The sequence below is a fragment of the Mus caroli genome, chromosome 16 (assembly GCF_900094665.2).
Source record: "Mus caroli chromosome 16, CAROLI_EIJ_v1.1, whole genome shotgun sequence".
Classification (NCBI taxonomy): Eukaryota; Metazoa; Chordata; class Mammalia; order Rodentia; family Muridae; genus Mus; species Mus caroli.
In genome coordinates this window covers 72,704,645-72,731,083 of record NC_034585.1, presented here as the reverse complement: position 1 = coordinate 72,731,083, position 26,439 = coordinate 72,704,645, and the positions used below count along the sequence as shown (strand labels likewise).

The 26,439-nt window shown below is 35.6% G+C and overlaps 1 long non-coding RNA gene across 8 annotated transcripts in view; it reads right to left on the bottom strand.

Annotated features, from left to right (window-relative positions):
* The window catches only part of LOC110311497, a 458,615-nt gene that overhangs the window by 123,774 nt on the left and 308,402 nt on the right, over positions 1-26,439 (bottom strand). For all 8 annotated transcript variants that reach the window (XR_003835132.1, XR_003835133.1, XR_003835131.1 and 5 more), the window contains one exon: positions 12,399-12,444. This is a non-coding gene — a long non-coding RNA (uncharacterized LOC110311497). The remainder of the gene's footprint in view (positions 1-12,398; positions 12,445-26,439) is intronic.

Below are 26,439 nucleotides of genomic sequence, written 5' to 3'. Positions count from 1 at the left end.
TGCAACTTTTAAGGAATCAATGTCTGGAAGCTTGCAGTCATTCTATGTTATAAATACTTCATTGAAAACACAGAGCTGACTTGTGAATTATTCCACACCACAAAACAGCAGCAGGGGTATGCAGAAGTCCTTATCCTTAACGACTTTTCCATCTTCTTAGTCCTCATTACAGGTTTACATGGTTCTAGATTGTCTTGTCTTGCTCAAGAACCTAATATTTCCACCCCAAACATTTCCATACACACAGGTTCTCTGAAGAATGGGACATAGTGAATACCAGCAGTAATATGCTGAATTGGTAGCAGTATTGACAATATTTAATAATATTAATATTTTTCTTTACATAGAAGGATGCCATGATTTTGAAAAGACATTCAGCTTATGATGTTCCTCGAAACAGACAGAAGTAGTAGCTTACATGAAAGGTTATGGAGAGATCCAATTCATAGATGCTCTTGAGAAGCCAGTAGGATTTGTTTTCCAGAGGTATGGAATACCAGTGAGCATAGAGATAGCTGTGACAAGCAATTTATTTCTTATGTGTGCATTTCAGAATTGGAGAATTATTCTTACATATCTATTTTTCTCACTTCAAATTTGAATAAGGAAATTGCAGAAACAACAGAAAGGGAAACCATCTACTCATGAAACATAGAGCTCGTGTTTATCTTTTCCAAGACTTCCCTGTGCAGCAAAATCTCATAATACAGAAATAATTCAAGAACAACTCATCAGTACAAGAATATATCCTCTTATTATTCAGATTATCCCATTTTAAATCTAACATTTCTGTTTTACCCACACTTTAGTTTCTAAACTAACTTCTACATCTATTTTAACATTAAGGAGTGGATGGTTATGTTGATTTCTGCTTCATTTGACTGAAGGAAAACCTGAGCAATAAATAACGTCATACCCCACATTAGTATTTTCTTAAGCTTGGTAGCTCAACAGCCTGTGACTGTAAGTTTTCATCTAATGAAATGAGTTCATCCCTCAGATCATGTTTTATGTAAACTATACATAATGACCGGAACTCAAACTACTGGCACAATTATTATATGTAATACAGCATATATAATTATATGGTATTTTATATAGTTTTATAATATTAAATTATACATAATTATATTCACAAATTTTATTTTGTGAGTTCTCTTTTCTACTCTTGTCAAGTAAAGAAGGGCAATGTTTAGTGTTGTCTAATGAACTCAGATACTATTTAAAAGTGTCAAAGCAGAAAACGTGTGAACCTGAGCAAAAAAAAAAAACCTATCTTTTAAGATTAGTGCCTGCCCCACTGCCACAGGTGTATTTGAAATGTCCACTAGTCCTGAAAAATTAAATACTATGTTTTGATTTAACTTGGCAACACCATCTATCACTCGAGATATTTCTATGAATATACCATAGATACTAGATAATAAAAATATAATACCAACCAAGAAAATTAAGAAAATAACTTTGGAAAATGACATTTGATTTTTCTCTTTATCTTCAGGATACTAAACAAAGTTTAAGGTGTGAATGAAATCCATTGTGAGGCCTTGAGTACTGTGGCTTGGAGCCACCTAGGCAGATGACTTGCTATTGTACTTAGGCATTGAGATTTGTTACATTGCATGTGTCAAGGGCAAGCCTTTTATAGAGTATCTCCTTTTCAATATAAAGCAAGAATAATCCACAGTGGTATGATAAAATATGATATGACATGATATATTTTAAAATATGATCATGATATAAAATATATAATTGGTAGAGAATGATTCTGACCATTTGAGGAGTTGAGAGAGGCTATAAGAACCAATATTTATTAAAGGTGAGGATAGAAACATCTCTCCAGGCTTCTGCTAGGAATTACAAGTAACAGACTGAGTATTGGGAATACTTAGTCTTCAGTCACCTACCACATTGTCATAGAGTTTGAAAATAGTGGAAGTGTGTTATGGTTCTGAGAAAGCTTTTTCTTGGTTTGCTAATTCCTACCTGTTAGATGTGGGAGAGAGTCTTAGTAGATGTAGCCTTGAGATTCATGAATTAAGAGGAAGGTGGGAAATGAAAGAAAAGGGTAGAGAAAGACAGAGCCCACATAGATGTTAGAAGAATTTAAAAAGAGAACAAGATGAAAAGAAACAATAAAAGCAGGAGGCGTGCTGCTGTGAAGAAGAAGCACCGTCTCAGAGAAGGCAGGGACTGCTACAGGCAGCACCTAAGTTGGGCAATCATTATTGTGTTCCAAATGGTAACTACAACTACGGTGTAAAAAACAAAAATGAACTTAGCACAGTGTCAAGGCAACCCGTAAAATCATGAATTACTTTCAGAGCCTCCTATCCAGTTTTCTAGGGTGGAAGAATATTTTTCTTTTGTTCTATCTATTATTATTATATTATTATTATTATTATATTATTAATATTTTAATATGAAGAGCTCTTGACCCTTAAGCTTTCATGAATCTGGTCAATATACAAAGAACCAAGCCTAAAAGTCTTATGTCTTTGTTTTCCTAAAGCAAGCATTAAACTTTGTACCATTTGTATGGTCAAAATAAAGACTGCTGGAACTGAAACCCACACGACTGAGGACTGAGGTATTTGAAGATGGCAAATTAAGTGCCTATCTAGGATGCCAAAGTCAATTCTTGGCAGAAAAATATCCCATTTGTTTTAGATAAAATTAAGTGAAGTAATATAAAAAAATCCATTCCTTCCAATGCACCATTAATCAATAGTTTCTTTGGTGTAATCCAGTGTCTGGTTGCAGAGAGTCTTTTCCCGTTTAGTGTTGACTCTAAAAGCTCCTAAACTAATGGAGATGCACCTGTTTGTTCAGTTCCTTCCGGTGAAATCACAAATACTTAAAAATGAAAATGCACATTTTTTTAAGGGTAAATGTAATCTTAAAACAATCTATAGCTCCTCATTTTTTTTTTTTGTATGTAGCTTTTTATAGTTGATCTTCTTTCCAACTGTCTATTAAAACAGTGTTTGGAATAATTTACCAGTGACAAGAGGTACACATTCTACTAAGTAACACATATGTACAAATGAATATAAACACAAACATTAGATATAAAAATTAAATATATATTGATACAGGGAAAATTATAACAGATGGAAAATATTAATTTCTCTAAATCTGAAGTCTCATAAGTTTCTATAAATGAGGCTCACAGAACTGAATCTGTTTATCCATCAATTATTTACCTGTAAATTGTATAAATATTTGTATTTATTTTGTAAATTGTACAAATAAAATTGCTTATTTTGTTCATAAATTTTGGGGGAACAAATATGTGTGAAAGATGTAAGGCAGACTTTAAAAACACAAAACAAAATCTTAAGAATATTACAAAATAATAACTACTATTTGGTGCAGATTTATGCATGATCACAATTTATCCATTTAACTTAAATGCACATACATGCATAGTAAAATTGTCATTTAAATTAACTTTAATAATAATTGTCCAAATATTTAATCATATAACTATTTAAATGAGCTTTTCTATATATGTTTTTCAAGAAGAGAGAAGCCAAACTCTTGTAAATATTTCTGGATTTGTTATAAAAGTGCTCTTAAACAGTTTTCATCTCTTTCTCGAAAAACTCATTATGTCTGTTATTTATTTGTATCGTTTTTATTTTTTGAAATTATAATAAATTAGATTTATCCCTTTCATCCCTCTAAACACTCAAACACACAACTAGTTGCTCTATGAATTCATGACTTCTTTTTAATTAATTTTATTACATGCATATATGCATTTTTATATAACATATATTCCTGAGTATAACCTGTTGAGTCCATGTAACATTGCTTGTACGCATGTTTTCAGGAGTGACCTTTTGGTAATGGAAAACCAATTGTTATGCTATAAAAGTCTACTTATTTTAGACCCTCAATGTCAACAATATTTATTTTCTAATATGTTCTTGCTACCAGAAATACAACCATGTATTTATTTTTGCTCATGAAATTCTAAAGTGGAAAACTATGTTAGCAATGTAAGTGGTGACTTATTTTTAGATACTAATCAGGGAAGCACCTGATAAAAATACCATAGGAACCTTTTTCTAAAAGAAGAGTGGACCAATTTTGAACAAGGGCGTACTATTTTTTAATTATAGTTTGCATCAAGAAACTCGGGAAAAATCCCAGTCTTAAATGATGGAATTCATCATAATCTCAAGGACTCAGTTAGTTTAGCCAAAAGTAGGTTTCTGCTTTTCCCCTTCCTTGATGCCCTGTCTGGCTAAACGTAGCCTATGTTTAAGAAATCATGAAAAGAATAAATTTTGGGAGGCCCCTTGGTATTGCAAACTTTATATGCCCCAGTACAGGGGAATGCCAGGGCCAAGAAGTGGGAGTGGGTGGGTAGGGGAGCAGGGCAGGGGGAGGGTATAGGGAACTTTCAGGATAGCATTTGAAATGTAAATGAAGAAAATATCTAATAAAAAACATTATTTTTGAAAAGATTTATTTTAAAATATCTTTTAGACACCTCCCAAATCATATCAATATTTACTTATCATAGACAGAGGAGAGCTCTGTATGTCTCATTCAGGTCAAGGGAGTATTCTAGAAAGAAGAAAAAAGGGTAGGCACCAAGGAAGTGAAAAAACGTGTACTGAACTGGTGAAAGGAACCCTCCCACCTGGAATGCTCAAAAGGGAAGAGAGCTCTGCAAATGCTTCAAAGAAACATTTTGTTAATGTTTTTAACCAACTGTATTTTAACAGACTATAATGTTTACAGTTAATTTTTTTAACCAACTGTATATTCTATAAAACACCGGAGCTTTTCTATATGATTCAGACATAGTTCTACATACATATTTTAAAGTAAGTGATGAGAAATGATGAAAAAAAAAAGATAAATCATCTGAAATCCAAGTTAGATGAAAGCGTTATCAAAGTAAGCGATAAAGCGTCTCCTCTGCTTTTAATGAAAGTTAGCAGCTTTGCTCAAAAATACCTGGACAATGATGAAATAGCATCATATATGAATAGAAATAGTCAAAATTTTAAAAAAATTAAAAATCAAGATCACAGAGTTCATATATCTTTGTTACATTCTTCCTTATATCTCTTTAATAATACTGATTCCACAAAGAAGTTCTTGGTATCTATAGCTCTAATTAAAATGGACTTAAGTAAAGGACCAGCCTCAAATATATTTTATAAGATTTAATAGTTATCTAAAGCGTATTTCACACTCAAAGAAAAACTTTTCTTAGTTGCCTCCTTTGAATTGCATGGTTAATTTGTTTTGCAAAAAACATGATTTTCTTTATGTGTCTGAGTTAGATCCCTGAAGACTTTATTGTTGGGAAAGTTGTTCTCCACATAAGTGAATGCTACTATGACTGTAAGCTAGCAGGAAGTGGGATCCTGCATACAGAGACATATATGGTCATGTTTTATGGTCACTGCACTGGGACAAAGATTTATGGTTTGGTGTGTAGGATGAACTTTAAAAAGCTGAGTCGTTTAGAAAAGTCACAATATTTAAGTGAACTTTTATTTTGGAAATGTTTTTTTGTTGTTTTTTTGTGTTTTCAGATCTCAAATCCCTATGTTTCAAATTATAAGGAATCTGTATTATTTTTTTCTTGTTGCCATGATAAAATATTATAGACAAAAGGCAATATAAATGCAAGGGTTTAAGATAACATATGTTTCCAGGGCCACGAATACCCACAGTGCTAAGGCAGGCATGCAATGGTAGCAGAAGCAGGGGCTGATTGAACCTGTTATCATCCACACACAAGAAGCAGACAGAACAGGAAGTAGCTAGCACAAAGCTAAGTTCTCGGTGCCTTTCCAAGTGGCACAAATCCTCCCCCAAACAGCACCATCCACTGGAGACCAGTGTTCAAACACAGGAGCCTAGGGAGAGATCTCTCAGTCTAACCATCACAACCCATATTAAAGAAAGCCCTTTACTGCTCAGAGACACGCATACTCTGAATGAGACACTTGGCACCTGTCAGGAAATTATAATACTATTTACTGTAAATCCAGGCTTTTCATTGTTCTTCATTTTTATTTTATTTAATTTTTGGTTTTTCAAGACAGGGTTTCTCTGTGTAGCCCTGGCTGTGTTGGAACTCACTTTATAGGCCATGCTGGTTTCAAATTCAGAAATTCACCTGCCTCTGCCTCCGATGTGCTGAGATTAAAGGTTTGTGCCACCACTGCCTGGCAATTTTTATTTATTTATTTTTTATTATTTAGGATTATGATGTACTTATTATTGCCTCCTCCCTTTCCTCCCATGACCCTACCACTACCATGATCAGATCACACTCTTCTTTTAGTTCTACATAGTTTGCATTGCATGCAACACTGTTGAGAGCCGTCAAATGGCGATCCACCTCCACTCTTCCAACACACCATGTTGGTATTTCTTAAGTAGGATTTCTTTAGCTATTTCATATACTTATGGTACCTGGAACTATGTTATACATTTATTTAGTGTATCTGACACTTAAAATTCTCGTACATATCCTCCTCTATAGGACATACTTGGACCTGTTAACATGCATTACATTCTGTGCTCTTAGATCTGGATATACATCTGAAAGAAAAAAATTGTGACTTATGACTACTACTGGGTCTCCAATGCCTACTGCATTATCTAATAAGCAACAAAAGATGCATGCCCACTGACTAAAACCATAAAATATAAACATATTAATAGATTAAAATAAGTGGTGAGATGTTGCTTGCATACTTTACTTTTGGATTATTAAATGTTTCTAAATTTTGAAATATTCAAATTTATAAATATTTAAATTTTTCATTTTTAGATTCCTAAGGGAAACTGATTAATGAAAGTTGACATATACTTCCATTGTGTGTAAGAGAAAGGGGATATATATATATTTTCCATAAATTATCCAATAGAAAAATTGATTCATTCATGCATTATATTTACCAATCTTGATTATCCCAAAATCTTAAAAAGTTACTAAGTAGTTATGGGCAGAGATTTAGTGAGCTTATACTGGTAACATACAGTCAGTTGAAACCTTACATTTAGGGCTGCTCTGATAACAGCCACAGTTGGGTTGGATGTATGAAAAGTGTCTTTGACAAATGGTGAATTTCACTCTAGGTGTCTTTGTTGAGTAAAAAGTTAGCCTTCCCATCATTGACTCAAACATGCAGACATTTTCGATGTGTTTAGTCGTTTGGGGTATGTGACGTCAGGGGATACTCAAAACTCAAAGTGACAAGACAGAATCATGAGGTTTGTGGTTAACAGAAAAGGAGGAGGAAGAGAAGAAGAAGCAGGAGTGGAAGGAAGAGGAACAAGTGTCTGACCGGATCACAATGTAACAGAGGTCATTCCTGGCGAGCACTTTCCCTTTGGCTCAGCAAACTACTCTCTCAATAAAGACATTTTAATTTTATTTCTGTGGAAATACCAAAGAAAATGATGTAAATTAAATTTCCTTTCTAATAATAGTAGGCCATGAAGATATACCCTGAGCAAAGCGAAGCAGAAGACTAAGACAACCATAAGGATAAATCAAGCGCACAGGCTGTCTTTTACCTCGATCGTCCAGGGAATTGAAACTGAAATAGGTTGAGACCTGTAGCTGGCTCTTTCTCTGTTTTCTTTGGTAATAGAGACATGATTTTGGCCATCAGTCTGGGCTCAGTTTTAAGCTATGGTATTCTCTGTTTGTGGTACACGTGGAAACGGAAGTAATTACTGGAGTCTCAAATGATATCTTCAAGCAATAAATTAATTTGACGGCAATAAAGTAATGAGAAAGCAAAGTGTTTGCATGATGTTGTGCAGGCAGCATTGGCATAGGGAATTCTTGCTGCATATGCACATGCCAAAAACACACATGCACTTTCTTTAGCTTTGACTCTCCTCAATAGGCATCACAAAGTTAATTTCTAAGACTGGGTTCTATTTTTTTTTTGTTGTTGTTGTTGTTAACATTTTTCCCTACATCCCATACACTTGTGCCCCCTGATACCTTAGTTTAATTTAAGATGATTTCATCCATCCGGAAACATACAGAACAAATTTTAGGAATTTCCCAAGCTTTCACTCTCCTTATACTGCAATTCCCATTCCTCCCTCTTGACTATACAGAAAGCCTTTGAGAAATTCACTGACTCCTTTGACCAAGTGACTCCAAAACCATGTAGATCTCCATCGATCTTCCAAACCTTAGTTATGATTGTATGTCACCTTCAGCTTCTTAGTGAAATACCATGCTGGTTAAACATTTCCAGGTTGGTTCCACCTCCTTTGGATGTAGTCACCTGTAATCAACTGTAACACCAACTACACTATTATATTCTTGTTATACACAGGAAAAGGTAGTGGTCTTCATTTGGTTTGTAGAGGAGACTCTCTAGTACCTCTCTCCCTCACAAAAAAATATAAATGCCTCAGGGGAAGTGTAAACCTGTCTGTTTCTTCAATCACCAGGCTGTTAAATGCTTCTAGTTTGGTGCCTAGCTCTTCTTCGATGGGTACTTTAACCTTTGCCTTGCCAGTTAATTCCAATTAAGTTGGCATTCATTCAAAACATTTATTAATCACCATCAATAGTCTATACATGGGACTGAATCACTCTACTGTTTCCATGTAGTTTATTCTCCATCATGGGTATTGGTTTCACCACAGGAAGACGGAGGCTACTCTGTTATTTTCCATACCCAAGATACCTACCCAAGTAAGCACCACAGTCAGTCACACTGAAATGTCATTTGCTTATATATATATTATCCCAGACACGGAGGTAATTACAGGTGAAGATTACATATTTTAAGTCAGTGTAATAGCTCATGTTTGTGTACTGGAAGCACTAGTTATGTACTGGTAATGCTGGGTTTCAAATGAATTTCTGTCAGCTCATACAGAATCGTTTTTTTAAAATAATTTCTTATTAGATATTATGCTGGCTAATTTTTATTATCTCCCAAAGAATTAGTAAACATGGTCTCTATATTATTAATGAGTATTACTACTGAATTTAGAATAAGGGGTCTGAGCTTCTTTGGAATAAAATTCAGTCCGGTGATAACTCTAATTTTGTTAGTGGAGGCAAGGTTCATGACTTAAATGGTGTGAACTGAATAGCAATTTACATCACACAGCATGCTGTGATACTATGATACTCTGTCTTCACAGCTTCTTCTTGCATATATTACCATTCTTTGGTAAATAAATACTGAATATTTTGATAAACAGAGCCTCTTTTGTCCATATAATATCAACAATAGCAATGCCATGTGTGCAAACAATTCATGAAAGGGAACAGAAATTCTAAGTGTAATATTTCCAATTTTAGACCAAATAAGTAATTTTACTATCTCATAAATATTTTTCATAAATACTTGGATCTTATGTGTGTTGTTTTAAGAAAATCTTCTGGCTGGATACCAAAAGTAACCATTAAAATTCCATGTAAAATAATTTCATTGTACATCAAAACACAAATATTTATATTTTCGTGCCCAATCCAATAGAAAAATATGATTTAATCAAGACATAATAGAAGGACAAAAAATTTTCCTTACAAAAATGCATGTACAATTCAATAGTTTTATTGTCTCATTTCACTCCATTTAGGTGAATGAATATTTTTTCTGCATTCATTAATTTAAAAGATGAGCAATACAGTCATGACCCTAAAGGGCATGGACAAAAAGACAAACATTAATTAATTTTGATATGTGAATTCTATTTTTCTTCAAGTTGCTATGAAGAGGTATGACAAATAGCCACCAAGAGAAAGAGGAGAATCTCTAAACACCTATGGGAAGTGGTGCTGTTTGCAGCAAATCTTGAGAAATTTGGATGCTTGTCAATTGTGCCTACTTATGACACATTTTCATGATCATCTATACCATTTTCTTTCTTCTGACAGGAGAATGCTTACCTTCTACTACTGTCTGTGCCTCTTGTATAACATTTTTTTTCACTCCTTAATTTCTTGATTCAAATGGGAATTATTCTTTTGTACATCTGCCAGAAGTGTAATTAGGGAAAACTGCTCTCCGTTCTATTTTAAAATTTTATTTTAAAAGCAATGTTTAGAGGATCTATTAAATAAATTATGATACACCCAAAGATCATCTAATGCAAGTCATTAGAAGAGGAAATGGACACTGTTGATTTAGATGGAGATCTAAATTAAAAGAGGAAAAAGCTCCAAATCGTGCCAACAGTATAAAGTATCATTTGCCTTTATTAATATTGTTGTTTATGGACATGAAGAAAGACTGAAATAATCAAATGTTAGTAAGAAAACTTTGGGGGAAATGTCACCTATTGTATAGTGTAATTTTCTATTTTATAATTAAATAATTCATAAAACAAGGGTTTATATTAGAGGTGAAAAGTATGCATAATCTACTTTTTTAAAAAATAGATTTTTAAAATCTAGTTCATCATACTAAATATTAAAAATAATAATCGCTTTTTCTTAGTTTACAGAAAAAAATTGATTTTTTTATGTATTACTGCTTGCTAATAATTAAAAAATATCCATGGTGATGATTAAATTATCTATAGTCATAAATGATTCTTTTTTTTTTATAGCTGGGAATTGAACCCAAAGCCTGCTTGAAAAGTATTTGACTACTGAGTTACATCGGCCTCCTATTCAGGCCCTAGAATAATAAAATTCCAATGAAAGTATGATTTAAAAGCTCACATAATTGCAGAATTTTTAATTTCTGAGAAATAAATAATAAAAGGAACTTTTAGTCAATTAACAGAAAGACTTAGGTACTTATTGTTTCAACATATCAAAAACATCAGCACCATCATACGAAGATGAAAGCCAGTGAGTGGAACAATCTGAATCAGGAGTTTTCAATACAACGGACGGCACATATAAAGTCGGAGTGGAATCATAAGACCTTGCCTACTCATCAGAAATAATACAACCCATGTTCTACAAAGATGCCTAGAGACTAGACCTGCACCCAACAGCTAGAAAGAGACAGCTCTGTAGCTACCATAACCACCTCATCAAGATGGCCTCAGCATGAGTTGCACACGGTGTCCTCCCATCAACCCTTCTGATGGTCTCGCCAGGAGCTTCATGTCATATTTTGGGATTAACTCCTCCATCATTCATTGAGAGCACCAAACTAACAAGCACCATATTTTCCAATGGAGCATCAGAAGTCATTTTACAGGCCACAACTTCTTTTGGTTTGTTTAAGTTGCTCTTCATTTCCATTGCCAAGAACTAGCCGGGCGTGGTGGCGCACGCCTTTAATCCCAGCACTCGGGAGGCAGAGGCAGGCGGATTTCTGAGTTCGAGGCCAGCCTGGTCTACAAAGTGAGTGCCAGGACAGCCAGGGCTACACAGAGAAACACTGTCTCGAAAAACCAAAAAAAAAAAAAAAAAAAAAAAAAAGAATTATGTTACCCATGTACTTTACAGATGGGGAAACATCCTCCTCCAGGCCATGATTTGGTAGCCACGAATCTTAGAGCAACAACATAACAAAGCTAAGAAATCATTAACCCAGGTCTAAATAAATGCAGCCTACCTTCCCATCTGAACGGGAACACCCTGACTCCGTGGTGCACTGCTAATTTTTACGTTATTGTTTTGGTTTTACCCAAGGTCTGTGATCTGCACCGTTCTGCTCTTTTTAGGCAAGAAGCAGCCTGTCCTGAATTAGAAAAGAGGTCCTAGAGTGTGGGAGCCGGGAATGACCTACATCTGAGCAAGCTGCACATGATTCACCACAATTAACCAATTTGGTTTGAAATAGCTACAATTAAGTTATTAGCAGAGAAGTATTATCTAGAGTAGAATCTCTAAATTTATCTTCATGTACGCCCTAAGCAAGCAAAGGGCTGCATTTTCAGGAATTGTAAGCAAAGTAAATGCTAAAAATATCCTTTCAAATTAACATTATATTGTGAAATTATTCACAACTAGGATTTGTGTTTTGGATATTTGAGCTATTTCCTTAAAATCTTTAGCTGTAGAATAGCAAGAAAAATATAAAGCCACTGTGCATAAGAGATGCTCAGTATCTACATATTGTCTGTCTGTCTGTCTGTCTGTCTATCATTTATCAGTACACATGTGAAGGTTCCTGATATTTGAAAATTGTATATAGTATGTAAGTTACTGTAAAATCATGGAGAAAGTAATATAGAAAATGATGACTTATATGTAGCAGAATGTTTTCCACTGTAAAACAAACAGTGTAGAAAGCATTTGGACTGACAAACACTGATTGTGCGAATTCAAGTTTAGCAATTCAGGAGAGATAATCGATCACAACCCATCACCGACAATGGATGGAATCGATCCTATCCATATCTACTGAGGACAGGATATTTTGAAACTGCTAAAATAAATTTATGATAAAAAAGATTTCCCCTACCTTTATAGTTGAGTAAAATGTTGTCTGAGCGACCATTCAGGATAACCTGGGAAAGAAATGGAAATGAGATGACATGGCATGGAGGTGGGGGAAATACAAGGATCAGATAGCTTTGAAGTCACTATCAACATTTAATACTAGTATTCAATAAACTGGGTACCCAGACAATGTTTCAAGGCACCCTCGGTTCCCACTTCACCTACTCATAATAACATTGCTGGTGACAAAGGAGGTGGGCACATTATTACACACGTGTCCTATGTAGACGGGGCTTGTTTGTGTGTCACAGGGTATCCGTAATCATTATGACTCAGCTGTTCATTACTAGCCAATTTCGATACTTCACTCTTGACATCTTGGAAGGGTGACACGCAAAAACGAAAACCATGGCGTGCTGATAAAAATGAAGCTGGAAAGAACCCAGATGCCCCTCAACAGAGGAATGGATATAGAAAATGTGGTACATTTACACAATGGAGTACTAATCAGCTATTAAAAAGAATGAATTTATGAAATTCCTGGGCAAATGGATGGACCTGGAGGGCATCATCCTGAGTGAGGTAACACAATCACAAAGGAACTCACACAATATGTACTCACTGATAAGTAGATATTAGCCCAAAACTTAGGATACCCAAGATATATAATACAATCTGCTAAGCACATGAAACTCAAGAAGAATGAAGACCAAAGTGGGGTCACTGTACCCCTTCTTAGAATTGGGAACAAAACATCCATGGAAGGAGTTACAGAAACAAAGATTGGAGCTGTGACAAAAGGATGGACCATCTAGAGACTGCCATACCCAGGGATCCATCCCATAGTCAGCTTCCAAACGCTGACACCATTGCATACACTAGCAAGATTTTGCTGAAAGGACCCTGATATAGCTGTCTCTTGTGAGACTATGCCGGGGCCTAGCAAACACAGAAGTGGATGCTCACAGTCAGCTAGTAGATGGATCACAGGGCTCCCAATGGAGGAGCTGGAGAAAGTACCCAAGGAGCTAAAGGGACCTGCAACCCTATAAGTGGTACAACATTATGAACTAACCAGTACCCCGGAGCTCTTGACTCTAGCTGCATATGTATCAAAAGATGGCCTAGTCGGCCATCACTGGAAAGAGAGGCCCATTGGACACACAAACTTTATATGCCCCAGTACAGGGGAACGCCAGGGCCAAAAAAAAAAAAAAAGGGAATGGGTGGGTAGGAAAATGGGGGAGAGGGGGGAGGGTATGGGGGACTTTTGGGATAGCATTGGAAATGTAATTGAGGAAAATATGTAATAAAATATATTTTTTAAAAAAAATGAAGCAAAATAACTATAATAACAAAATTAAAAACTAAACAACTCCAGATTTAGGGCTGGAGAGATGGTTCACGTGGTAAGAGCGTTTGTTCTTGCAGAAGGTCCAGGCTCAGTTCTCACCACACCACAGAGTGGTTCAGGACAACTATTTGTAACTCCTGTTCTAGGAGGTTTGATGCTCTCTTCGGATCTCCCTGGGACCAAGAATATGATGCACATGCATACACGCAGGCAAAATACACACATTTTATTTTACATTTTAAATAAAATGTAAAAATCTAAAAATACTAAATATTCACAGACTAAAACTTTTTACATTATTGGAAATACATGAGCCAAGAAAGTCATTAATTCTTCAGATATGATAAAAGTTCTTCCCACGGTGATTTAAGTTCTGAATTTTTGACACTGAATAATGTCTCAACTAACCTAGACCCCCAAGATCTATCAGACACTGAGCCACCAAACAGGCAGCATAAACTAGCTTGATATAAGGCCCCCAACACACACAGAGGACTGCCTGGTCTTTAAAGAATAATAATATATAAAAACAAAAACCCTCAACTGTTGACAGATAGTCAAAGAAGTCTCTTAGCTAGTTCATTGCAGAACTCAGGGTAGCCTTTATCTACATTATTAGTATAAAATGTATCATCTCAGAGCTAACATTTTTAGATATAAAAATTTGTACACATGCTTATTTACACACTCTTGTACAACAATTATGCTTACATTTCCAAATATACTTAAGATACCTGGAATGTATTTTTCTAATTGATGATTCAGTTTATGTTCTCAACTATATTTGACTCTAAAGTTCTACTTTTTTCTCACCTCCCAAATCGAGATCATGGCAAATAAGCACATCTGTATCTTCCAAAGTGCCATCTGTGTTGCAGAGGACTTATGATAAACACTATCTCAATGGGCATTCTTTGGCTTTGGATGCTACTGTTACATATATTAGTTGAGATTACTTAATTTTATTTCCAGTTAATGAATTTTGTGGCAAAACTTTCCTTCATGTGGTTTGAAAGGGTTTGCAGAGCTGAGGGAAGGTGGAGAGGTGATCAGATGTTGTTAAACATAAATACCCTAAGGATTCTGTTCACTGCTCTTGTCTTCTAAAGAGGAGAACATTTAGTGAGATTATCATGAAAAACATTAAACCTTTCCTATTTAACCTATGAAGGTTTAGAAAGAAAATTTAGTGTATTGTATAATGTATTTCAGATTCCATTTCTTTCTTTTTTTTTTTTTTTTTTTTTTTGGTTTTTCTAGACAGGGTTTCTCTGTATAGCCCTGGCTGTTCTGGAACTCACTCTGTAGACCAGGCTAGCCTCGAACTCAGAAATCCGCCTGCCTCTGCCTCCCAAGTGCTGGGATTACGACCCCAGTTCTTTGGTGACTATAAAAAGTCACGAGTTTATATTCTTCAAAAGCAGGCTACTCACAGCAATCAAAAGAGTAAGGTTGGACCTTATCCCTTTCCTTCAAAGTTTGTATGACTAAGCAGCTTTGGATCATAGGCTTTCTGTACTGCTGACCAAGAGCAGCTTGCTCTTTATAATGACACACAACAAATTATGATTAATGTATTTATGGAAATCTCTATACTAAAACTAGCATCATCAGCAAACAGAGTTAGGAACTTTCTGACTGACTAGATAAGATCGTTGACTTTACATTTAGATAATGAATTAAAACAAAAAGCATATTTTGAATAATGTGTAATATTATTACTATACCCCATGTTCTTTTCATTTTCTGCAATTCTTAGTTTTATATTGGACATAGAAGGATAATGGAAACCCTCGTATCTATTTAGTATTAAGTATAGTAGCATGGATGTCTTCTGAGTCTTCTTTAGAAATCAAATCAAGCAGTGTCTGTTGGTAGAGCATGCTTCAGTAAAAAAAAATTTCCATTATAAACTACAAAGAATAATTACAAGTTTTTTTCTGTTATTAACCAAGCATATTGTTCTGTATGAGAACTTTTGTTTTACCCAAGTCATTTGCACAATACATTTTCATTTCTAGGATTTGAATTCTACAATGTGAATCCAAGTCCAGGGTAGGGTCAGGGTTATTCTTACTCTTTTTTATTATTATTAGATATTTTATTTATTTACATTTCAAATGTTACCCCTTTCCCCAGTTTCCCCTCCAGAAACCCCTTATCCCATCCCTTCTCCCCTGCTTTTATGAGGATGTTCCCTCATCCACCCACCCACTCCTACCTCCCTGCCTTGGCATTCCTCTACACTGGGGCATCCATCGAGCCTTCACAGGACCAAGGGCTACTCCTCCCATTGATGTCTGACAAGGCCATCCTCTGCTACATATGCAGCTGGAGTCATGGGTCCCTCCATGTGTGCTCTTTGTTTGGTGGTTTAGTCCTTGGGAGCTCTGGGTGGGGGTACGGTTGGTTGATATTGTTCTTCCTATGGGGTTGCAAACTCCTTCAGCTCCTTCAGTCTTTTCGCTAACTCCTCTATTGAGGACCCCGTGCCCAGTCCAGGGGGGGCAGTCTTTGGATGGCCTTTCCTTCAGTCTCTGCTCCACATTTTTTTTCTCTGTATTTCCTCCCTCTTTACGGTGTGGCTATGGTATTTACATCAGGATGCTGTGATGTTTAACACTATTGAGAGGTGTATGTTTAAAGCTTTGACAGTATTATTGTGCAACCATTTTCATTTCCCCCACTTACAATAAAAGCATTGTTCAGATCATTATAAGAACATGTGACTTTTGAAAAGCTACAGCTTCTTGCCTGGTGACGGAATGATTTGGAAATACCATGGCTACAACAATATTTTCATTTCCAAGGAATTTGATAAGGCCTTTTCCCCACACAAACTCTATTGGAGCAAGTCATATGACTGGCTTTCAGGTGCACAGATTCATCTCAATTGATCATGATTTTTTTTCCAAGTGACAGCTGGCACGTGGCCCATAGGATGGTTTCAGAAGTATTCTTAAGCAACTTGTAGGGGCCAGCTGAGGTCCTGTCAGCTGATCTGAGACTAGAAATGACAGCATCCCAAGGACACATTGTCAGACTGTCATGTTTAATACCTTTCTGGAATAGAAATCTCCATGCAAGTAAAATGTACTGTATTTTAACACTGTAGATATCCAGGAAGTGTAATTTACAACTCTGCTAACTTTACATACAACAGATTAAGTTTAGTACAATTTGCTAAAATCACATATACACATAATCTTTTGACATACATATTTTTATTTTGAGTGTAATTAATGAACTATACAAGAATCATCACTAAAATGTATCTTATCTTTCATTTTGAAAAGGCAAAATACTAATGTTTATTTAGAAAATTATATTAAAAATAATAATGTCTTGCTCTTAATGGAACCTATATGCCACTCAATATTATTAAAATAAATAAATCTCTAAGGTAAATGGTATTAAGTGATATAATAGAAGGTCGGAAAGTGAATATCAAATAAAGTTATGCTTTTGGAACATCACAGTGTTTCCTGTTCCATTTATGTCACCCCCTTTATCATCATGGGATCGTTAAAATGGATTGTACTCCAAACTCTTAATAGCATTTAGCCTTTGAAAGGGAGAAGTGAGGGACCATGAGTTAGTTACATTCCCTGGTAGGCAGATGGAGAGGGAAAGATAAGAAAAATGGTGAGCTTCCAATATGGCTGGCTACTTCTTTGTCCCCCTGCCTGGAGACAAAAGCCTGACAGCTCAAAACAAATCTCATTGGCCTTTTCTTTTTCCAGGTAAAGATCCCTGCTGGTGGATCAACCTAGGCCAAACTTATAGATCTATCTGTTTTGCTATTTAGTTCAAGGTTACTAGTCATGAATTGGAGCAGGAAGCCCCAAGAAACATCCATAAATCTCCATCCCTTAATGGTAGACTGAGTTTCCCTGATAGTTTGTAGGAGGTATTTTTGCACTGTATTCCTTGCTGTGTGTGTATTTCCTCACCCTTAATAAAAGCTTTCATTAATCAACACCACCACACCCCTCCGATAAAGGCAGAAATGAAGAAACTACTCCGCTTCCTGAAAGGTTATCAGCATCTGTTATTTTGGGTATTTGGGCCTAAGAGTTCTCTTTAGGCCACCATGTCAATTTTCTGTGACTAAGGATGGCACCACACCGCGTAAATTATTATAAAACATATTTGACTACAAAGTATCTGAGAAAGGGAGAAGCATTCCTCCCTTTTTAAGGCTACCCTAAATGCTTTTGGGAGTTATGGGGTACAGTCCACTTTAATGGTTCCAGGATGATAGAGAGGATCATGCAGATGGAACAGAAACCATTGTGATGTTCGCATGATACTGAAAAGCATAACTTCATAGTTGTGTTTTCCTGCCTTCTATTAGATCACTTAATACCATTGATCTTAGAGATTTATTTATATTTAATTACATTGAGGAGTCTATAAACTCCATTAAGAGCAATAAATTATTATTTTTAATATAATTTTCTACATTAACATTATTATTTTTTACAAATTATCTGAGAAATATGTGAGAAATGTATATCATAGCAATTAAATAAAAATCAGTAAAACCACCTCAACTAGCTATGCTTTGTTTTAGTTTTGACACAATCCTAACTTACTGATGTATATTTTACAAATATTTTATAAACTAATAACTTTTCATTATTAGCTTAACATTGTCAGTTAAAGAGTCTCTCTTTGTTTTCTTTCCATTATCATTTCTTTCTGCCTTAAATAGGGAGGCAAAGTGTAAGGGATAGGCTTTGCAACTCAGAGATGCAGTCTTCTTTTCTTTTTGAGGCTAATCATCTGCAATAATACATAAAATAATTGAAATCAAGTTCCCACATTTTCTCAAAACAGCATTCCCATTCTTACTCTTTCACAGGGCTATCTATTTCTTGTTTATTTTTATCCTCAGTCAAACAGATCAATCTAATGACTTCATAAATTTGCTTTTGGTAACATTTCAAAAATATTTAATTTTTATACAACATGTGCAATATAACTAATTACTTATAATACCCATTACTATGTTAAAAGAAGGTGCCAATTTTGTTTGGGAGTATATACCTTAATATGAAATATAAAAATATAAAATATAAATCTTAGAAACAGAAAAAGTTGATCCTATAAGATGAAAATAAGCTTAACAACTTTATGAATTAAATATTAAGCTTTAACACAATTCCTATATTTTGAAATTGACCATTGATAACCCAGTATTTCATTTAGTTTTTAAGTGCATTGCTTAATTTGTACATAAAAACAAATAAAACTTAGAGTCTCTGATCTGCATGTGAAATAAAAGATGTGGTCTTTGTCTTCCCAATCCTGGGTTGCTTGCCTTAACATAAGAATTCCTGTTTCTATCCATTTTCTGGCAAATGTTGCAAGTTCATTTCTCCTTAGGGTTGAATAAAATTTCACTGTGTATATTATCCACATATCCTTTATTCTTTCTTTAGTGATGTATGTCTCTGGTGTTTCCACCTCAAAGCTATTCTGAATAATACAGCAATAAACATAGAGAAACAAACATCTTTCTTTGGCAGTTCCTACATTCTATTCAGGATTGGTGTAGCTCTGTCACAAGTCCTTCAAAATTCCAATATACAGAAAAACAAAATAATAAAGCGAGATTCATTCAAGTATAGAGCTTAGATTTCATAGACATTGGCAATCTGTCATGTTGTTTCAGTGACTTCAGTTATAAATGCTAAGTGTAGCCACTATTCTCATTTAGTTGAAACCATTTTCAAAGGAGTATCCTTTCCACTCATTCTAAAATGGCCACCTGTATGAATGCTTCAACCTGTGTTGATCTGTTTTCTTATCTTTCAGAGAGTGAATTATTTTCTAACATGTGAGGTATGTATTTATTTGTTAAAGTGTTTATCGACTGCCTTCCCAGAATATAAGATACATGGGGACTACTATGTATTGCAGTCAAGTTTCATCTATTGTACTCCATTCACCTCCATGGTATCCAAATATCAGCAATAATCTGAAGTCACTACATCTGTTTTCAATACATAGGGCACTTTTATTTTTACCTTGTCTAAGAAAATGTGTATCCACCTCAAAGCTACTGGGAAGCTCTCTTTCTACTAAGTTGACATCTGTCCCTTCTTCAAATTTCAACTGCATCAGTTAAGCCTTTTCCTGACACTAATGTTATTTACTGCATACTGTGGCTCAGCAATTGTGATGCTCTCTAGTTAATGTGGATGTTGACGAACCCACATTTCTCAATCTAGACAATATGGAGCATGAAGTGAGAAAACTCATCCCATCCAAAGACCTAGGGGTGATGTAACCAAGTGTCAGAATCCAGCACCACTCTGTGTGGTGATTCCTGTTTTTTCTTTCAGGGAAAATACACAGCTGTGTACTCAGGCTAGCCCTAAGCATGAGGAATAAGAATGTGGGAAAGGCCATCCAGAGACTTCCCCTCCTGGGGATCCATCTCATATACAGTCACCAAACTGGGACACTATTGTGGATGCCAAGAAGTGACTGCTGACAGGAGCCTGATATAGCTGTCTCCAGAGAGGCTCTGCCAAAGCCTGACAAATACAGAGTTGGATGCTCACAGCTAACCATTGGACTGAGCACGGGGTCCCCAATGGAGGAGCTAGAGAAAGGACTGAAGGAGCTGAAGGGGTTTGTAACCCCATAGGAAGAACAACAATATCAACCAACCAGTTCCCCCAGAGCTCTCGGAGACTAAACCACCAACCAAAGTGTGTACATGGAGGGATCCATGGCTCCAGTGGTATATGTAGCAGACAATGGCTTTGTAGGACATCAATGGGAGAAGAGACCCTTGGTCCTTTGAAGGCTTGATACCCCAATGTAGGGGAATGCCAGAGTGGGGAGGTGGGAGTGGGTGGGTGAGGGAACACTCTAATAGAAGCAGGGCGAAGGGATAGAGAGTTTCTGGATGGAAACAGGGAAAGGGGATAACAGTTGAAATCTAAATAAAGAAAATATTAAATAAAAAAAAAAGAATGAATGTTGATTGTGTAAGACCAACACCCAAGACAATCATCACTTGATTCTTCACTTTCACATTGTCTAGACTGTGGTGTGATTAAGCATGGATTTAATTTGGGCAAATGCTGGCCAAAGTAAACTATGAAGGAAGATGAGGGAACACTATGTCTAATTTGGGGTTCTAGACTTTGGAGAGAGAAGGGAAAGGCAGTGCTGATGGACTTCTGGAGTTAATCTGGAAGTACTTAAATAGAAAATGAGCATGACTTGAGGCCCCAGCCCTCCCAGGGATTTTGGGATCTGAGGCTGTGTGAGTTCTCATTTATTCCTGAGGTCATTAATGTACAACTGTGTCTTCTACATGATTTCAATGTAAATAGTTGTACCTTTCAAACATAATCAGAATTATTTAAAGAACCTATAAGTGCACAAACAGAACCATACTGACCATCAAATTATAAAATAATGAAATACATTTTGCTAAAGTTGTAGCTTAAGAATCTATGTGAGAAAAGATGGGTCAGTTTTGGAGAAGAACTATAATATAATTTAGAGGAAGTAATTAATGTCTACACTTCCATGTATGGTGATATTGTTAGTTAACTTTTCTGTTCATACAATAAAGCCTCGTGACCAATCAACTTAGACGGGAAAACTTTAGATGGAGCTTTCCTTTCCGGGCTGGTAAAGTGAAGGCACAGAGGCAGAAACAGTTGAGAACTCACATCTCAAATCCCAAGCAAGATGCAGTGGGCACATTGCTGAAGGGACCCTGATATAGCTGTATCATATGAGGCTATACCAGTGCCTGGCAAATACAAAAGTGGATGCTCACAGTCATCTATAGGATGGAACACAGGGCTCCCAATGGAGGAGCTAGAGAAAGCACCCAAGGAGCTGAAGGGGTCTGCAACCCTATAAGTGGAACAACAATATGAACTTACAGTACCCCCAGAGCCTGTGTCTCTAGCTGCATATGTAGCAGAAGATGGCCTAGTCAGCCATCATTGGGAAGAGAGGCTCCTTGGTATTGCAAACTTTATATGCCCCAGTACAGGGGAACGCCAGGGCCAAGAAGTGAGAGTTGGTGTGTAGGGGAGCAGGGCAGGGGAGGATATAGGGAATTTCGGGCTAGCATTTAAAATGTAAATAAAGAAAATATCTAATAAAAATACAAAAAAGAGAAATGGGTAGAAATAACTAAGATTGCATAATTCAAAATGACTTTGGCATAAGTGAAGATTTATTCAAGCAAACCACCAGTATGCTAGGAAGAATACGGTTGGTTTATTTGTTTTCTGTACAGAGATGGCATGAACCATATTAAATGATGACTTTAGTAGTTTCTTAAATAAAATACTTACTGTGTGGAACTAAAAAAAAAAAAAAAAAAAAAAAAAAAAGACCACCACTACTCTCCTCAAGCCTGAAAGTCCACCCCAGTAATGTACTTCTTCCATGGAAACCACACCGCTTAATTTTTCTCATGTTTTTCCACTAGTGTCACTAAATATTCAAGTGGCCGAGACTAATGGGAATATCTCATTCAAACCACCCAATGACTTTCTTTCCTTCTCTACAAGTGAAGTTAGCTTTCCTGGCGAATGAAAAGCAGGTTAACAGCATACATCCTTTCTATTTGAAGTTGTTTGTTTTATATATATGTATATATATATATATATATATATATATATATATATATATATATGTGTGTGTGTGTGTGTGTGTGTACATATGTGTTACCATTGCACTTCTGGAGAGCGTTCCTTTCCTAGGAGTTAATCTTAATCTTGGTAAATACTGTTTCATATTTAAAGACAAATTTATGTTAACAGATTACAAATATAGAATTATATTCATACACCAAGGAGAGAATGGCTCTGTTATTTACCCAAATTTAATGGAACCAAATACAAACATTTTGAATTATTGTCCAGTGATTTTCAAGGAAAGTCCATGGAAACGTATGAACTCCTGTTCCTGGAAGACCCTGCTCAAAATTTGTTATCATTAAGATGAAATGCACATTTGTACTTTAGAGCTTAGTGCTTTTATGAAGGAGGTCCCTCTCTTCTCTATATTCCTTCTGTTGGATATAAACACACGCACACACACACACACTCCATAAACAGTTGAACTTCAGACAATTTGGAAGTCTCTAAAAAGTGGCAGAGAAGCATAGAACTTAGAACTGATTCTATTTTATTTTATAAAAGCACAATAAAAACCCAGAGAGGATCTGTAAAGATAAATCGGCCTATAAAACTGGACTAGTAATTTTCTACAAAACACATAGTATTCTTATATCTCCTTTTGCATCTGTAAAATTAAGCCCTCGGTTTTTGACTAACAACAGCAGAAAAATAATATGAACTGTGCTCTTAAAACCATGTTATTTTTATTAGGTATTTCTCATTTCTGTGAAAGCATGTCTCTGTGCAAATATTATTTATATCAAAAACAAGCAAGTGAACATCGCTTTTTAAAAGTGTATATGGATACAAAAAGTGTTAAATGTATGCTGCTTTGATTTGTGAAGTGTGACAATAAATGCATGGCTAAGAAAACTGAAACGCAAGACCCTTTAAAGCACTTTCTGAATGAAAACACCTCCTTTAAGTAAAATAACTTTGACCTTACTATTCAAGTGTATAATTTTTTTCCGATAATATATTTAGTGTTTTGATAATTTTGTATGAGAATCTAAAAGTGAACTTCCACAGAATCTCAGCTCTGCCTGTTAACTACATGGACTCAATACGCTGAGAGTAAATATCAAAGGTGTGGGAAGTTTGCTTTACCAATAAAACAAATGAATCCCTTTCATAAACCTATTTTTTCATATGCAGAAATATTTCTAGAATAAGTTCACTTATATTATACACTGCTTGATTGTATGGCAGGAATGCCAATGTTGTCTGCTTAATGTACACAATATTGAACATAAGGTATCTATTAGTGTGTTAGACAAACACAATTTGAAAATGATAGCTGAATACAGATACAGTGAGAATAATGACACAGAAATGGTGGCAATATGAAGAGATGGCAATATGAAGAGATTATTACAAAGCTAGTCTGGGACCAGCTGCCCAGAGAATGGTATCATTAACAGTGGGGCTCTCTGACTTCAATTCACAGTTAGCCCAGTCCACACAGACCTGCCTACTGGCCAATTTGGGACAGTAAATATCTCATTTGAGGCTCTCTTCTCAACTGATGTCTAGGTGGTGTCATTTTAAGAACCAACGTTGTCCATGACAACCATACATGCTCACTGAACTTACCAACTCTGAACTTTGAGGGTGATATTAATTTAAGGGGCAGTTACAGTATTATAGACAAGTAGTATGTTAGAATACAAGAATGTAAACAAGTTCAGTGATAGGTTTATTTTTTACTGAATAGACATTAAGATTAATTTTCCCCATGTACATTTAAAAACAAAGTTTCTTTGAAGACAATATATTTTATATTATCTTAAATATATAAGCGGATGGAATACTTTTTACTATAATATCTATGATCTTAAAAATGCCTCCAGTCTAGCAAATTAAATACGCAGGTATTCTATAACCGTACAGTACATTTTTATTGCATTTTAGAATTACTGCTTTCCATTTTATTATTTTTTCTTTGGAAATAGCTATCTAAATATTTATATTTTTGAAAAACACGTAGGTCATGACTACTGGTACTATTAAAAAAGTAATATTTTGAGATATTTTGCATTAGTCATTAGAAGTACTTTACATAATAATAAAATCACCTCAAAATGTTGCTTAAACATGGGAAATATTTAAGGACTTCATATTTTGCGCATACACACACACACACACACACACATACTCCCTCTTAGAATCATGTGTTACATATAAAGTGGCTCATGTTTTTCTCTGATTTTTCCCTGGTGTACTTGATTTAAGCCATAGTTTTGATATATATATATATATGTGTGTGTGTGTGTGTGTGTGTGTGTGTGTGTGTGTGTGTGTGTAAGTATGTACCTATATGAGAAAAGTGAACTAGGAGGTTGGATAAATTTTAGAATTCTTGGTTAAAAACAAATAGAATGGGTTGAATTAACATAAATATGTGTCACATATGGTGTTGGGGAATGGTGGGGAAGGGCTTACTGATTCCTGTTTGTTTCTTAAGTGGCTTTATGCCTGTAACTCCAGCTTTGGGGGATCAATGCCCTGTTCTGGCTTCTATGTATATCTACACATACATGACATATTTAATCCAGAAACATACTCATACATGCAAATAAACATATAATACATAATAAAATCTTTTAAAAACACCTATGTTCAAAAATAAGAGCAGAATAAAATGTCACCATGATACTTTAGTAGAAAGGAGGTTTAGACAAATGAGGTGAGAAACTATGTTTTGGGTGGCAGGAAGCTCAGGGTCTCTGGTCTTAAACCATGGCACTGCTGTCTGACACTCTAGTCTTTGACTCTCTAGTGTACTTTTCAGCCTCTCCTCCTTTGTTAGAGGAAGTTAACACCCCTGACTTTCTGAAACCCTTTATTATGTTCATTTCCTGGGCATCTTTTATGTGCTAGGCACATTTATGGGTATTAGGGATTTATCAGTTAAAAAGCCAGGTTGCCACTATGGCGGTCCTGTACTCTGTAAAAGTTGTGGAATTGCTACTGGATTCCTTAACTTGACACTTTTGTCATTAGATCAGCTTCTTGTGGGAGTTTATTCTCTGTGTTGTAGGGGGTTGAGTTACATGTTTTGCCTTTAATAATGAGATGCCATTAGCACTAATCCACTCAAACTATCCCACACATTGCTTGTTGTCCCTGGCTTCTTGGGATAGAAGTTCTTGGTTTGGTAATAAAAGTATCGTTCATGATTCCATATTTATGTTTGTGATTATTAAATAATATTTCCCTATAATGTAATAACTATCTATATAGAATAAGGAACATGTTTCTCCACGATAGCACTTGCCATTACCAGGACTATCACTAGTATGTAGAAAGTATTTATATAAATTCTTGTTCACTAACCTACCATCAACGCAATAGGGAAACAATAACTTTCGCTCAAATAATTTACTTACGTTGTAGTTGCTACACTGTTTTTTGAGTGTGTAGATAAATGTGCTGCATTTGTATGTATGTGTACTGTGGGTATGCATATGTATTCAGAAGTGTGGGTATCCCTACAGTTGCAGGTATGAGTGGAGACCATATGTCAAACTCTTGGGGTTTTTGTTTGTTTGTTTGTTTGTTTGTTTTTGTTTTTGTTTTTGTTTTTCATCAGGAGCATCTACCTTTTCTTCTGAGACAGAGTCTCTTATTAATACCTGGATATACAAATTTTGCTAGACCAGCTGGCCTCTGAGCCACAGCAGTCCTCCTGTTTCTGCCATCCCAGAACACGGATTGCAGAGGATTGCAAATAGATGCCTCTATGTCTGGCCTTTTTTTTTTGTGCTTGCTTGGAATCCAATTCAGGTCTTCATTCTTACAGGGTAAGCACCTTACTAACAGATTTTCCCCCAGTCCCATCAGCTCCCTGTATTGGTCCTTCAGCATATCCAAAAGGCTCCAGTCACTGGCATCTCTCATCACCACAATGAAATTTCCTAAAGGCAAAGAAGGTGAATAGTCGGCTTTGCATCATCACTTCCCAGCCTAGGACCTAACAGATAGGCATCTATTGAGAAGACTGGACGGATACCAACAGTTCTAAGGATTAAGCCTTT